The sequence below is a fragment of the Schistocerca serialis genome, chromosome 2 (assembly GCF_023864345.2).
Source record: "Schistocerca serialis cubense isolate TAMUIC-IGC-003099 chromosome 2, iqSchSeri2.2, whole genome shotgun sequence".
In the NCBI taxonomy this organism is placed as follows: Eukaryota; Metazoa; Arthropoda; class Insecta; order Orthoptera; family Acrididae; genus Schistocerca; species Schistocerca serialis.
The window spans coordinates 1,060,853,585-1,060,868,402 of NC_064639.1; the positions used below are offsets into that span (position 1 = coordinate 1,060,853,585).

Here is a 14,818-nt window from a genome sequence, read left to right on the forward strand (position 1 = left end):
TGCAATTGCACAACAATACCACTCAGCATGAAGTGTGATATGATTCTAATCATGATGTCAATTAATCCTTAATGGTTCCAAAGAACTTGCGCCACAGTAAGTGATGAAAATTGTCTGGACGCCTTCCTGAAGCGGAAGCTAAAATTTTTCGGTGATGCAACCTCCTACACTCGGCTCAGTAATAATAGCCGATAACCTCATTGTCTGACTTAATAGTGTCGACTATTGGGGATTACCGGTAATTCTTACTTTTACATCACATAACATCCAAAGGATTCAAGCGCAGATACTAAAAACAAAAAAGTGGTCCATTGCTGGTCGGTTGTTCTTCGAAACGGCTAGTCCCGGCGGAGGTTCGAGTCTCGCTCGGGGATGGGTATGTGTGTTTGTCCTTAGGATAATTTAGGTTAAGTAGTGTGTAAGCTTAGGGATTGATGACCTTTGATGACCTTAGCAGTTAAGTCCCATAAGATTTCACACACATTTTTTTGTTCTTGGAAAGTAATTCCCTCGTAAAGCATGCAGCACAAATAGGTGCTTTGTAAACCGAGACACACAGATCGTAGCTTCGAGTCGTGTTCGTGGTAAACAACAAGTACTGATAATAATGATCCCATTACCATACCCCACGGCATTTCCATTAATTCCTAAACACTATACAGCATGTGACAAAGGATGTTTCGCAAAGATGTCACTCATTTTGCGTCCCACTTGCTTATGGAAGACGGGAGAGCACCGTCGTATCTATTTTAATTTTTCTTACCATGTTCTTGCAGTCCTCATTTTAGTCATTCGCTGCAAACAGTAAAATTATTCCACATACTGCCACGAATATCGGTTCTCTGAACTGAACCAGTAGCACTACCAGAAAAGACCAACAGTTTTCTTCCAGAGACGCCCACTGAAGTCCTCTGGGCAGACTCGTACTGACTAAACTGACCATGTTCATCTCTAGCAACAGTCTCTGGAATCCTATGGACATCTCCTACAATTCAGCGTGATCATAACCTTAAACAATCAAACACCACTCAAGAATAGGTCGTGCTAGTATTTTGCTCTATCACATTTGTAGATACACTATATCTTCCTATAATTCTGCCAGTTAATTGACGTATTCTGATTTCCCTATTCTCGCCACCCTGTAACTTATTTTATATATTTATTTCATTTCACATCGTTTCAATACTTTAGCCGTAGCTAAACAAGGTGAAGCGGAATACAACAGTTCTGTACTATAAAGCTATCGGGTTTTCTTATCCTCCTATCTACGTGCACCATTTACCCGTATTTTACATAATATGCGATTTATTGCCAAAGGCCTTGCCGCAGTAGTAACACCGGTTCCCGTCAGATCACCAAACTTAAGCACCGTCGAGCATGGCTAGCACTTGAATGGGTGACCGTCCAGTCTACCGATCGCTGTTGGCAAGCGGGGTGCACTCAGCCCTTGTGACGCAAACTGGGGAGCTACTTGATTAAGAAGTAAATATGCCAGAATTCGATTCGAGAACAGCTGCCAACATGAGTAACGTAGAAGTAAATATCGTCCGAGTAGGGAAGCAACTCAAATCACTTAATAAAAGCAAGTCTTCTGGTCCGGACTGTATACCAGTTAGGTTCCTTTCGGAGTATGCTAATGCATTAGCTCCATACTTAACAATCATATACAACCGTTCGTTCGACGAAAGATCCGTACCCGAAGACTGGAAAGTTGCACAGGTCACACCAATATTCAAGAAAGGTAGTAGGAGTAATCCACTAAATTATGGGCCTATATCGTTAACATCGATATGAAGCAGGATTTTAGGACATATATTGTGTTCGAACATTATGAATTACCTCGAAGGAAACGGTCTATTGCCGGCGGCGTTGGTCTAGCGGTTCTAGGCGCTCAGTCCGGAACCGCGCGACTGCTATGGTCGCAGGTTCGAATCCTGCCTCTGGCATGTATGTGTGTGATGTCTTTAGGTTAGTTAGGTTTAAGTAGTTCTGAGTTCTAGGGGACTGATGACCTCAGGTGATAAGTCCCATAGTGCTCAGAGCCATTTTGAAACGGTCTATTGACACACAGTCAGCATGGGTTTAGAAAACATCGTTCCTGTGAAACACAACTAGCTCTTTATTCACATAAACTGCTGAGTGCTATTGACAAGAGATTTCAGATCGATTCCGTATTCCTGGATTTCCAGAAGGCTTTTGACACTGTACCACACAAGCGGCTTATAGTGAAACTGCGTGCTTATGGAATATCGTCTCAGTTATGTGACTGGATTTGCGATTTCCTTTCAGAGAGATTACAGTTCGTAGTAACTGACGGAAAGTCGCCGTGTGAAACAGAAGTGATTTCAGGCGTTCCCCAAGGTAGTGTTATAGGCGCTTTGCTGTTCCTTATCTATATAAACGATTTGGGAGACAATCTGAACAGCCGTCTTCGGTTCTTTGCAGATGACGCTGTCGTTTATCGACTAATAAAGTCATCAGAAGATCAAAACAAACTGCAAAACGGTTTAGAAAAACTATCTGAATGGTGCGAAAAGCGGCAGTTGACCGTAAATAACTAAAAGTGTGAGGTCATCCACATGAGTGCTAAAAGGAACTCGTTAAACTTCGTTCACACGATAAATCAGTCTAATCTAAAAGCCGTAAATTCAACTAAATACCTAGGTATTACAATTAGGAACAACTTAAATTGGAAAGAACACATAGAAAATGTTGTGGGGAAGGCTAACCAACGGCAGCGTTATTGGCAGGACACTTAGAAAATGTAACAGACCTACTAAGGAGAATGCCTACACTACGCTTGTCCGTCCTATTTTAGAATACTGCTGCGCGGTGTGGGATCCTTACAAGGTAGGACTGACGGAGTACATCGAAAAAGTTCAAAGAAAGGCAGCACGTTTCGTATTATCGCGAAATATGGGAGATAGAGTCACAGAAATGATACAGGATTTGGGTTGGAAATCATTAAAAGAAACGCGTTTATCGTTCCGATGGAATCTTCTCACGCAATTCCAATCACCAACTTTCTCCTCCGAATGCGAAAATATTTTGTTGACACCGACCTAGATAGCGCGGAACGATCACCAAGATAAAATAAGGGAAATCAGAACTCGTACGGAAAGATATAGATGTTCATTCTTTCCGCGTGCTATACGAGATTGGAATAATGGAGAATTGTGCAGGTGGTTCGATGAACCCTCTGCCAGGCACTTAAATGTGATTTGCAGAGTATCCACGTAAATGTAGATGTAGAAGTAGCGATTCCGGCCTTGTAAACTGACAACGGCCGGCAGAGCGGCGTGCTGACACATGCTCCTCCACATCCGCATCCAGTGACACCTATAGGCTGAGGATGACACGGCGGTAGGTCAGTACCGTTGGAGCCTCCGAGGTCTGTTCGGATGGTGTTCAGTTTAGTTTTTAAGAGATTTATTACAGGTAGTGTACATTTAATCTACGAAGGCCGAAATATCTCTACAATTATTCGATGATGATTCTTCGTTGGAAATCTTCAAAGTCGATTTTTTCGAGTATTTTTGAGAATGGCATCGTATTGCTTTAGGAAATTGGTAGCTGATATTGGCCATCAAATCCTACAAGTGTCAAGAAAGTCGACGATGGTAGAGCAGTCCCTACGGTCACCTGCTTAGTTCAAATGGTTCAAATGGCTCTGAGCACTATGGGACTCAACTGCTGAGGTCATTAGTCCCCAAGAACTTAGAACTAGTTAAACCTAACTAACCTAAGGACATCACAAACATCCATGCCCGAGGCAGGATTCGAACCTGCGACCGTAGCGGTCTTGCGGTTCCAGACTGCAGCGCCTTTAACCGCACGGCCACTTCGGCCGGCTCACCTGCTTAGTCTGGCACCTGTCGTCCCTTAAACTTATTTGATGTAGTCGTTCCAAAAGAATAGTGGGTCTTTCTGCCTCTTTATGCGCTCGTACGTTACAATTGTCTATGTTGATGGTTTGCTACCACTCTCCGCAACCAGTCGTTCATCCTCCGCAAATCACGCTACTGTTCAATACAGTTTCTAGCGTAGCGGCTTACTTATATTCTGCAGCCACCCAGAATACAGGGTGGAGAGAAATTGTGTGACGAAATTTTAACCCCGGATAGCTGATACCAAAATTACTAATGTTGTTTAAGTCGACAACGCACAATTTTTAAACTACGGAAACTTGTCGTCACGCACTCCGATTGGCCACGGTATTGCTCTGTTGCCAGACGCTCTGGACAACGGATGACCGCAAATGCTATGCCTGCCGGAGGTCGCGTTGTACCCTAGGCGGCCCGCACGTTCGGTGAGAGCGCACCAGCCTTCCACTCTGGGGGTCTGGGGGTGAATCCGCAGGGGTCCCGACACATCCATTGTAGTTTCATGATAAGACGTACCGGGAATAAACACGTCAACAGCTGTTAATTGGCGTACAGGAAGTCTTTTACAAATTGTGTCGGCCCTGAAAAAGGCCTTTTTTGTAGCTAGGACATTGTTTACTTGAAGCAGGTGCTCGAACTGGAGACCCTCTGACGCGACACAAGCTTGGTAACGTCGAACGGTGTTTTGCCGAACTCTTTCAAAGGTTCCTGTCATTGCCCTGATGTGATTGGCGGCATGCTGAATGGGATTCATTAATTCCTCTTCGTTTCTAGGTGGTTCGCGTCCGTATGGATGAACTAGAACCATGAAAAATCCCCACAGGAAAAGACCGGAGGCGTGAGGTCTGGTAATCGCGGAGGCCATGTCCTACTAGCAAATGTGCCAATTACCTGGCCATCGAAAAGTTCATTTAAATACACGCACACAGTGACTTATGTGCATGCGATCCGTCATGCTGCAACCACATTTGTAGCCGTACGTCCAGGGGAACATCTTCCAGCAGGCTGGGTAGAGTTTCTTGCAAAAAGGGAAGGTACTTCGCCGAGATAAGTCGAGGACGTAGACGGACCGACCCAATCCAATGATCACCCGTAATGCCTACCCAAATGTTGAGCGAAAATAGTTCCTGATGTCCGTGGACGTACGTGACGTGAGGATTTCCCCTTGCGCAGTAATGAACGTTTCGAATGTTGTAAAGGCCATCCCGATGGAAGGTGCACTCGTCGGTAAACAACACAATGGCGGGGAAGTCGGGATGTCGTGCAACACGTCGCAGAAACCAGCTTGTATTCATAGCCCGGCACAGGATTTAGGTCTTGGACTGGATGGAAACTAAATGGATGCTGTCCGTCATTCCTCAAAACCACCCAGATTAACCGATGAGTGACCCCCATGTCGTGTCCAACCGCTCGAGTACTTGTCGTAGGTGCTTCCTCGAAGCGCTCGAGGTCTCTTCAAATGCAGCATCCCGTCGTGTTCGAGATCTTCCAGCATCACCGTGATATTCCGCTATTGAGCCCGTTTCGCCAAGTCGACGGTGAATTGCTGTAAACGTTTGCGGACGTCTTGCTGGGTACCATTCCTCAGACAACTGTCGATCTTCATGCGGATTACCGTTGGCTATTCCATAAACAAAAACCATATCTCGTTGTTCTTTAAACGAATAAGCCGCCATGCTTACTGTATGAGTAAATCGCACGTGACATGTGATCCGAAGCGAAGCTTACGTGCGAAGCCTCTGACGTGAGTTGAAGACAAACAGCAAAACCTATTCGACACGTGTGCGTATCACATTGGGGCAGAGGGGGGTGAGGGACGTTTGCATGTGTGAACCGACAACCATAGCGCTGCCCGTCAACCGACGAACGGTTCAAATGGTGCAAATGGCTCTAAGCACTATGGGACTTAACATCTGAGGTCATCAGTCCCCTAGACTTAGAACTACTTAAACCTAACTAACCTAAGGACATCACACACATCCATGCCCGAGGCAGGATTCGAACCTGCGACCGTAGCAGCAGCGCGGCTCCGGACTGAAGTGCCAAGAACCGCTCGGCCACAGCGGCCGTACCCGACGAACGGCAACAGGGCAATCCCATGGCCAATCGGACATAGTGGGGCCGAGTTTCCGTAGTTTAAAAATGGTGCGTTGTCGACCTACACATCACCAGTAATTTTGGTTCCTACTGGCATCAGCTATCCAGGATAAAATTTAGTGACATAATTTTTTTATACCCTGTATACACTGACGGAAAGAAAATCGCAACACCAAAAAATAATTAATGTAGAATAATGAAATTTCGGCACTACTTTTGTCTAGGTAACATATTTAAGTGATTAAGACTACAGGTTATGTAATCAAGAGATACACCGTTGCAAATGTGAAATGCTGATACACTAAAAAGCAATGTAACCGAATAAACTGTTGAATGCAAGCAAACCGGATATCGATGTGTGGGATGAAGTTCTGTGCCTGTTGCATTTGGTCGGTCTGTACACGGACGGTTAACGCTGTTTGAGGAAGACGCTGAAGCTCTCGTCCGATGATGATCCATACGTGCTCGACTGGAGACACACCTAGTGCTCGAGCAGGACAGGGCAGCATGTCGACACTCTGTAGTCCACGATGGGTTACAATAGCGGTATGTGGACAAGCGTTATCGTGTTGAAAAACACCCCCTGAAATTTTGTCCATGAATAACATTAGAATAGGTCGAACCACGAGACTGACGTGCAAATTTGCAATCGGGGTGCTTGGGATAACCACGAGATTGTTCCCACCGCCATACGATATCGCATCCCAGACCACAACTCCAGGTGTATGTCCAGTGTGTCTAGCACTCAGACAGGTTGTTTGCAGATCCTCAACAGGCCTCCTCCTAACCAACAGATAGCCATCACGGTCACCGAGACAGAATCAGCCTTCTTCAGAAAACACGGTAGACTCCCACCCAATCGTCCTGTGAGCACTCGTTTGACATCACTGAAGTCACAAAATGGCTCTGAGAACTATGGGACTTAACATCTATGGTCATCAGTCCCCTAGAACTTAGAACTACTTAAACCTAACTAACCTAAGGACGGCACACAACACCCAGCCATCACGAGGCAGAGAAAATCCCTGACCCCGCCGGGAATCGAACCCGGGAACCCGGGCGTGGGAAGCGAGAACGCTACCGCACGACCACGAGATGCGGGCACTGAAGTCACAAATGGAGGTGGTTTGGGATTAGTGGAATGCACGCTACAGGGCTTCTGGTTCGGAGCTGTCCTTGAAGTAACCGATTTGTAACAGTTCGTTGCATCACTGTGGTGCCAACTGCTGCTCAAACTGCTGCTCCAGATGCAGTATGATGCACCAGAGTCATACGGCTGACGCGATGGTTTTCCCTCTCGGTAGCTCCAAGTGGCTGTTCGGAGCCAAGTCTTCTTGCGACCGTACATTCTAGGGACCACCTCTGCTAGCAGTTATTGCAGTGGCCACATTCCTGCCAAGTCTTTCTGCAATATCGCAGAAGGAACATCCAGGTTCTCGTAACCCTATTACATGACGTCGTTCGAACTCAGTGAGGTGTTGATAATGGCGTTTTTTGTCGTTTTAAAATCATTCTTGATTAACATCAACTCACCACGCCCAATCTCAAGATAACTAACGCTCACGACCGTTACAGCGTATGCTTAAAGCAAACCTGAGTTTCATCCCCATAGTGGCGCTACTAGTGACACTCTTAAGCGACTGGCGCGAAATTTGAATAGAAATCGTCTTTTGGTTGTAGAAAGACGCCTAGCAACATTCGTTTATGTCGCACTTCTTTTCCGTCAGCGTGTATCTAACTATATCATCTACATATAGTTCGTTGAAATTAAGCGTATGACGTTCGACTATCGGCGATTATTAATGATTATGAAATAGATTTGCTATAAGTCCCAGTCTCAGTCAAGTAGCTCTGACTGGTTTCGAGGTTTAATACACCAGAGATATTCCTCCTTTGCTAATGTGGCCCTTTCTCTGTCTGGGAACGTCGTCTTCACCAATCTGCCGCAGCGGAACGCGCAACTCTGACTTGAAATAAAATCTTTTTATTTACATAAATCGTGAATACTAATGGCCTCATTGCACTTCGTCGGAATGCATCTGTAATTACTTTCACATCTATTGATTTGTTCCCGGGCTTCTGCATTGTTACGTGATGATGGCCTAAAAAGCGTAAACCAGTTTTTGAGTGAATAAACAACAGTAGAGGAACATTAACAATCTTTTTTTCTTACTGTTATTATGTTCTGTCAGTCACTGGCGAACAATTCAGTTACAGTTGTATTTGTTGGAGGCTGGTTTTATCACTGAGTAAAGGAAGTCGAGCTACAGAAGGGTGTTAAAAATTAAGTGGACTAGGATAAATGAAGAGGTACAAGGAGAAGTAACAGGGAAAATAAGTCTGCGGAAAACATTTATCAGAAGAAGGGTGAATTTAGTGAAGAATTAAATATTCAAGACTAGGTAACTTTGTACTTTGGGGATTAGCAGAGCAGTATAATTGTAGGGAATACAAAGACTGAAATACAGTGAGAAATAAGCAAAGCGAAATGAGGGGGCAAAAATATTTTTAGTGTTAAATGTATTTCATGTTGTTGCCATCGGAAAGCAATTCTGTACTTTCGATCTCATCCAATTTTGTTGCAGTACAGTAAATCCATTTCCTATCAAAATTTCTTATTGTAATTGGTTGCTGTACCCCGAAAGTCTATACAGGGTGTTACAAAAAGGTACGGCCAAACTTTCAGGAAACATTCCTCACACACAAAGAAAGAAAATATGTTATGTGGACATGTGTCCGGAAACGCTTACTTTCCGTGTTAGAGCTCATTTTATTACTTCTCTTCAAATCACATTAATCATGGAATGGAAACACACAGCAACAGAACGTACCAGCGTGACTTCAAACACTTTGTTACAGGAAATGTTCAAAATGTCCTCCGTTAGCGAGGATACATGCATCCACCCTCCGTCGCATGGAATCCCTGATGCGCTGATGCAGCCCTGGAAATGGCGTATTGTATCGCAGCCGTCCACAATACGAGCACGAAGAGTCTGTACATTTGGTACCGGGGTTGCGTAGACAAGAGCTTTCAAATGCCCCCATAAATGAAAGTCAAGAGGGTTGAGGTCAGGAGAGCGTGGAGGCCATGGAATTGGTCCGCCTCTACCAATCCATCGGTCACCGAATCTGTTGTTGAGAAGCGTACGAACACTTCGACTGAAATGTGCAGAAGCTCCGTCGTGCATGAACCACGTGTTGTGTCGTACTTGTAAAGGCGCATGTTCTAGCAGCACAGGTAGAGTATCCCGTATGAAATCATGATAACGTGCTCCATTGAGCGTAGGTGGAAGAACATGGGGCCCAATCAAGACATCACTAACAATGCCTGCCCAAACGTTCACAGAAAATGTGTGTTGATGACGTGATTGCACAATTGCATGCGGATTCTCGTCAGCCCTCACATGTTGATTGTGAAACTTTGCAATTTGATCACGTTGGAATGAAGCCTCATCCGAAAAGAGAACATTTGCACTTAAATGAGGATTGACACATTGTTGGATGAATCATTCGCAGAAGTGTACCCGTGAAGGCCAATCAGCTGCTGATAGTGCCTGCACACGCTGTACATGGTACGGAAACAACTGGTTCTCCCGTAGCACTCTCCATACAGTGACGTAGTCAACGTTACCTTGTATAGCAGCAACTTCTCTGACGCTGACATTAGGGTTATCGTCAACTGCACGAAGAATTGCCTCGTCCATTGCAGGATCCCTCGTCGTTCTAGGTCTTACCCAGTCGCGAGTCATAGGGTGGAATGTTCCGTGCTCCCTAAGACGCCGATCAATTGCTTAGAACGTCTTCCTGTCGGGACACCTTCGTTCTGGAAATCCGTCTCGATACAAACGTACCGCACCACGGGCATTGCCCCGTGCTAATCCATACATCAAATGGGCATCTGCCAACTCCGCATTTGTAAACATTGCACTGACTGCAAAACCACGTTCGTGATGAACACTAACCTGTTGATGCTACGTACTGATGTGCCTGATGCTAGTACTGTAGAGCAATGAGTCGCATGTCAACACAAGCACCGAAGTCAATATTACCTTCCTACAATTGGGCCAACTGGCGGTAAATCGAGGAAGTACAATACATACTGACGAAAGTAAAATAAGCTCTAACATGGGAAGTAAGCGTTTCCGGACACATGTCCACATAACATCTTTTCTTTATTTGTGTGTGAGGGATGTTTCCTGAAGGTTTGGCCGTACCTTTTTGTAACACCCTGTATATAACATATTATTGATTTTTAGGGAAAAAGAATCTGTTATCGTTTGTCCTAATCAGAATCCAGTCGATGAAACTGGCGGCCACCATTCACAGTTTTTTGTTCGCCTTATATTCGACTAGTCATTAATGATCCTAAATTTTTAAACTGAATACTACCTCTTGCTAGAGATTTCCCGCTTTGAACACGATTACCCTTTAAACGATGAAGTGTTATTATGTAAGCGGTGGTAAAATAAGCCAATTTCGTCAGCGACGAAGACATCTTTCGTGTCATATAGTTAAAGTATTTAAGGCAACGTACAATGGAACCAGTATCTACTCATAGTCGGTAAAACATGATTGGCTTCGCCGTTAATGTTTTTAATACCGTGCTGTTACTTTCTTAAAACACTGGCACCAGCCTGTACGAGGGTTGACTGAAAAGTAATGCCTCAACCTTCGTAACTCTTCAACAGTTGCCAGCATTGGTATGCGGCAGGTACTGGCTTGTTCTGCAGCCTCTGCTCTACAGCTCCAGTTGGCGGAAAGCCTTAACATTGAACGGTTGTGTTGTAACAGTGTGAAGTATGGAACCCTGCGCAGACGGTCGGTCAATGCGATTTAAGCAATGTGCTGTCATTGAATTCTTGTCAGCAGAAGGTATCACCCTAAAAGAGATTCATTAGAGAATGAAAGCAGTTTATGGTGATTGTATTGATGTGAGTACTGTGCGTCGTTGGGCGAGTAAGTTCAAAGATGTTGAGGCGGGAACATCTGATCTGCGTGACAAACAAAGAGTTGGACGTCCTGTGACAGCAAACACCGAATTTCGCAAGCAAAATATTGACAGATCGATTCAGGACAATCGTCGTATCACTCAGAGAGAAATCGCAAGCACAATCGGCGTTTCACATGAACGTGTGGATCACATTATTGCTTTGCTTGGCTGTCGGAAGATCTGTGCATGATGGGTACCCCGGATGCTGCCCTCAGCTAGAAAAATCATGGCCACAGTGTTCTGGGACGCAGATGATGATGTCCATGTTAATTTCCTTGATCGTGGAACAACAATAATTTCAGAGCGATGCATCACAACGCTGTGAACTCAGAAACGACAGCTAAACAGGGTCCGAAAGAAAAAGGGAAATGTTTTCCTCCAGCATGACAATGCCAAACCACACACTACACGTGCCACCACAGCAGAACTTCAGAGACTGAATATCACCACCGTATGGCATCCTCCATATAGTCCAGATTTAGCACCGTCTGACTTCCATCTCTTCCCTATAATGAAAGACGATCTACGGGGACATCATTATGCTTCTGATGAAGACGTTGAGAGAACTGTGAGACTGTGATTGTGGAAACAGAGTGTCGACTTCTTCCGTGACGGCTTCAGAAAACTTGTTCATCATTGGCAGAAATGTATCCAATTGGCTGGTGATTATGTGGAAAAGTGAATATTGGTACTTAAAGATCACATTCTAAGGATTATTTCTGCATTTGATTTACTAAAATATTCCCATCCAAACCCAATTAACTAAGGTGGAGGCATAACTTTTAATTCAACCCTTGTATATGCAGCGAATTCAATACCCATTTGTTTTGCAAGTTCATCAAGTCTTTCCAGCAAAAAAGGTTCTGATACGAACGGTTGTAGGATCCAAAGAAGCAACTGCTATCTCTCTGTATTTTAGCGTTCTTATACCGTTCCTGTCTGGCTCGACCATAATGCATGCAAACATCGCCGGGTTGGATCTCTATTTTTAACAATCGCCGACAGTGCGGAATTAGGAAATCCCAACTTTTTAGAAGTTCCTGTTTTCGGCCTTCGTTTTTCGTCCACTGCTGCTTAATTAGTAAGTTAGTAACATGTTCCATAGATCATTTGAACGATTCTTTTATTGAAATTATGTGGACCCAGTCAGTTTACAGGATATGTACACATGATTTGTGTTAACATTAATGAACACATATCATTTTATTCCTACTCATGCAACTCCACTTAAAAACTAATGGTTTTTTTTCTTACTACCGGTTTTATGTAGAAATTCGTCAGCGGAATAGAAGGCGTTGTCCAGGAGAAATGATTTTAAATTAGATTTAAAACTCGTTTCGCTACCTGACAGACTTTTCATGTTATTGGACAAATCATCAAAAATTTTTATTGCTGCATATTGATCTCCTTTCTGAACGAATGACAGCTTAAACAATTGGTAATAAAGGCTATTTTTCCCTCTAGTGTTCAAGGTATGTACATTACTGTTCTTCTCACATTCTGATGGATTGTATATGACGAATTTCATTAGCGAAAGTATGTATTGTGACGGCGCAGTTAGAATGCTTAGCTGCTTGAAGCAGCTCCATCTTTATTCTAAGCGAACTGTTTGTTTGCATCCCGATTTCTATAAAATGGCCAGTAAAAAACTACTCGCACACTACCTGCACCGCTATTTAAAAGCAAAAAACACGAAATGATTTTAATTCAGAATTTACTGATTCCGCCCCACAACTCACCGACATCGGCATACCTATCACTGAGTCCGAATACTTGACTGAAGAGTTTTGATAATGTCAGTACCCAAAGACAAGTGGTAACACATCAACAGAAGCAACCATTGTTTACTTGTTTAGCCAAGAGAAAAAAATAAGCCAACAAGTCAGGGTGACTTGGAAGGTACAAAACCGAAATCTTTTCATGTTGAACGGTCGCTGTTTAGTGTAGAAAGAAAAAAAACTGTATTAAATTACACAGCTCCTCGTCACAATTGCAGTATTGTTTGGCGTTAAATAGTTTTTATTGTTAATGGTGATGGCGATGTTTGGTTGGTTGGGCGCCCAAATGTGCGGTCATCAGCGCCCGTACAAATTCGCAGTCTGTACACAGTCCAATCTAGCCACTTTCACTGATGATGATGGAAGGACGAGGACAACACAGACACCCGGTCCCCGGGCAGAGAAAATCCCTAACCCGGCCGAGAATCCAACCCGGGACCCCGTGATCCAGAAGTAGCAACGCTAGTCACTAGACCACGAGCTGCGGACCTTTTAATATTAAGCCCTTCAGTGTTAAAGATTTTCACTGTGTTTAAAAACAGATGAGTCATCTTCCTGATGTATTACATACGCATGTTCACTATCTGACTTTCACTCTGATGGTGACACTTTCAATGAGGTGTGTGAATGTCTGTGAAAGAATGACAGCCATTGCTGCTTTTAACAGCCGGAACCCGAGAAGGTATGCCCGAGATGCGTCACTTAAAACAACTCTGCCTTCGTAACAAACATGTCGGTGGTCGACGAATTGGAACTCGTAAGTATTGCGATGAGATGCTTACGTTGCAAAACACAAGCAGGAATTATGCCGCGCGGTCTAGGGCGCCTTGTCACGAATTGCGCGGCCCCTCCCGCCGGAGATTCGAGTCCTCCTTCGGGCATGGGGGTGTGTGTGTGTGTTGTCCATAGCGTAAGTTAGTTTAAGTTAGATTAAGTAGTGTGTAGGCTTAGAGACCGATTACCTCAACAGTTTGGTCCCATAAGACCTAACCACAAATTTTCCAAATTATGCAGAACGGACGAAGTGTCTGAAAATCTTCCACTAAACATTTCATTGGACCGGAGGTTCATTCATTGCAGCATAGATTCGTAAACCATAACAACAACAACTAATTACAAATCAAACAAGTGAAGTTTATAATTTATCGTGTACGTTTGCTGTTTTATATGTATTTCTCTACGCGACGACTGTCGCAAACGAAATAGAACATTTGTTTACTGATGACTGTCTGAAAACTTACATGATGTTGTGTCTGTGGTGTGACAACTGTTGGAAAAAAAGCACATATGCTCACTGGATGGCTGAGCTGATCTTATTTGCCAATTCTGAAAACTGCTACAAGTAAAATAAACATTTCTGCTCACTGTCATGACACCATGACCTTCAGTTTCTCCTGTTATTGTGGAATTTTATTTCTCAAAGTACAGCATGGTGGTTTAATATAGCGTACATTCTCCAGCACACTCCCTAATCTTTTGACATTTTCTTTTTTCGGTTCTTAGCGGAAATACGTTCGTAGGAAATACCGTTTATTGCGCACTACTGTCCTTACACGGTACAGTATATTGTGCAGTACATTGATCGAGTGTCAATATTTTTAAAACTCTGCCGTTCCTTCAATATGCTGCGCAGACCGTCAATACCGCTCTCAGAGGTTCAATATTGTTGCACTTAGTATGTGTTGCGCAATAAATATTGAGCTTGTGAGAGCCTCTTAACGCAGCCCAGAGATTTTCCTTTACTTTAGGTCGGGACTCTGGGCATGCCAGTCTACTTCAGAGATGTTATTACTCACAAACTGTTGCCTCACAGATGCTGAACTATGACAGGGTGCTGACACATTCCACATCATTACGAAGTATCGTACTCATGATCTATGGAACAAGTATTAATTTAATCTAATGTAACCTAACCTAATCTAATGTCATGCTGATGCAGACAATCATCGTTTCCGAGCTGTTACTCTACTGTACACAGAACAAAATACGGTAAAATGTGTTTAAGCTTCGTCATCTTTTGATCTCTTTAGCTCAGTGAGGGAACCCACACTCTAACCACTAGAAACACC

At 43.9% G+C, this 14,818-nt stretch overlaps 1 protein-coding gene across 1 annotated transcript in view; it reads left to right on the plus strand.

The window, feature by feature from the left end:
- The window catches only part of LOC126458510 (clavesin-2-like), a 235,600-nt gene that overhangs the window by 183,799 nt on the left and 36,983 nt on the right, over nt 1-14,818 (plus strand). The window lies entirely within an intron of this gene.